Here is a 2,513-nt window from a genome sequence, read left to right as displayed (position 1 = left end):
TAGGGTTAGGTTTTGTATTTTTTTAACGCAACCTAGACGGAATTTCCATCTAGATTGCTAATAAAATTTTTTGAAAAATATATAAACCGTCTAGTTTGGCATTCTAGACGGAAATTTCGGTCTAAAATGCTCAAACTAGACAGATCAACCTAGACGAAAATATTTCTACTAGTGAATTGATGCCAACGTGTGATGAAATCGTTGAGAATGTTAGTTTGTACCAATTCACGTAAATATCTGGAGGCAAAAGGCTTTGGTCAGTATTTTGTTTTAAAATTTTGACGCATTAACCGTTTGTATAGTTACCACATGGTACCATCTCAATTTAAAAAACAACAGCAAGCAGATAATACTGATTCACTTGTGACTACTCTCAAGTATGATAAATATATAAGCCATAACTTGCACTGTTGCCAGCAGCATCGACAACCTTAAACATTATGCGAACAACATATGCAAAATGCTTTTATCTATTGAACGGGGTGTTCGTTAGGGATGTCATTAATATTTAACACCCAGTGAGGCCATTTGACCGCAAATTGTTGTATGCATTTTGACTTTAGATAAAAATTGTACAAACACAAAACCAGGCTCTTGATAAATAAATACCACATGGAAAACCGCTCGCTCGCTCACAGGCAGATACACAAATTGAAGATAGTAAAAAAAAAAAACATAGTTCCACTCTAAGATTTGTAAACTATTCCGAAACTGAACGCTTTGAAACCAAAACCTTAAAAGGCCAAAACACAGCTTGTACAGTAACAATTGTCAGTAGAAATACTTCTCTAAAGACCTCCATCAGATTGTCACCAAATGCGAGTGAAACACTGCTATTTCTGCTCAAGTAGATCTCTTGGGAGGAGACAAGCTTTGCACAAGAGTAATAGTTGTGACAATAAGCAATATTCGCAATATCATACCTGAAAAATGAAAATGAGCGAATGATAAAAGATTTACCAAAAAAAAAAAAATCTACTGGAGTAAACTTCACCATAAATCCAAAGAAACTAGTAAGTTCAGCTTACCAAGGAAAACATGAACAACCTCGACTAGTTAATACCTTGCCATGGCCGAGACATTCTTATATTGTATAGCCTGAAAAAACAAGCGAGTAACGACGATAAAGGCAAATAGATAGATTATGCTCTTCATTGTTTCATTTGGTAACGGAATAGCTAACTTTCTTTGCCGAAAGATGTCAATAAAGGCAAATTTTTATAACTTTTGAAAAACCGTGAACAATTCTGTTCAGCAAGTATACCTATTTCTAGAAGGCAGTTTATCAAGGAAAAGTGGAACAAACAAATTTTAGTTCTATTAAAAATGTGCAGCAAAATATTTTAATAGATGTGCGGCCATTGACTAGAAAGAGGATACACACATAGATTGTAATTCATAATGAAAGATAGAAACAACAAAAACCAGCAAAACATAAACATTGATGCAGGAAACCAATAAAACCTCCGAGCCTGGAGGATACCGGCAAAATAAACTTAAAAACTAAGCTGGGAACCATAGGGCTTGTTTGGATTGAGGGGGAATGAGGGTGAAGGGAAGTTAGGGGAACCATTCACCTCCATTCATCTTGTTTGGGAACACTTAGGATGTGAAGTTAATTCACCCTAGTTCCCCTTGGTTCACCCCCTAATAGTATAAAAATTGTTACCCCCAAATTGGGGTGTAACCAAGGAGAAGGGAATTCCCTTCCCTTCCCTTCCCTTCACTTCCCTTCACTCGTTTCCCTTAGGGCCTGTTTGGATTTGTAAGGGGTGAAGGGAAGTTAAGGGAAACTGAGTGAAGGGAAGGGAAGGAAAGGGAAGGGAATTCCCTTCCCATTGGTTACACCCCAATTTGGGGGTAACAATTTTTATACTATTAGGGGATGAACCAAGGGGAACTAGGGTGAATTAACTTCACCTCCTAAGTGTTCCCAAACAAGATGAATGAAGGTGAATGGTTCCCCTAACTTCCCTTCACCCTCATTCCCCTCAAGCCAAACAAGCCCTTAACTTCCCTTCACCTCTTACAAATCCAAACAGGCCCTTAATCTTTTATCAAACTTAATCGTCATTGCACAGCGAGCCACTTTTTCTTGTCAAGCCTCGTACCGACTCGGGAGGAACAAAGTAAATAGCCTTTCAATCCACTGCCATGCAAGGGTTTCAGAGCTAGAAAATGTAGCTGAAAGTGTATTGGAAAGACATACCCTGGAGATTTTCTCAGCACGACTAAAATTATTTTTTAAAATCCGGCGGATATACATAAAGAAAACTGCAAGGAAAAAAAAAGAAAGAAAAGAAAAGAAAAAAGAGATTAGTACAGGTGAAGTCGCTTGGGGCTTTCATGGACTGATTCGGAGGGGATACTCTTCGATGTCGGGGCAGGAGTCTTCGTTGACATCGTCGATCGATCTCTGACGTGGTCGATCAAGGAGCAGGAGACGTCGTCGCCGATCGAAGGAGCAGGAGTCTTCGTTGTCGTCGATCGTCGTCTTCGTAGATCTAAACTAG

Source organism: Asparagus officinalis, chromosome 8, assembly GCF_001876935.1.
Source record: "Asparagus officinalis chromosome 8, Aspof.V1, whole genome shotgun sequence".
In the NCBI taxonomy this organism is placed as follows: domain Eukaryota; kingdom Viridiplantae; phylum Streptophyta; class Magnoliopsida; order Asparagales; family Asparagaceae; genus Asparagus; species Asparagus officinalis.
This window is presented reverse-complemented; position numbering follows the sequence as displayed.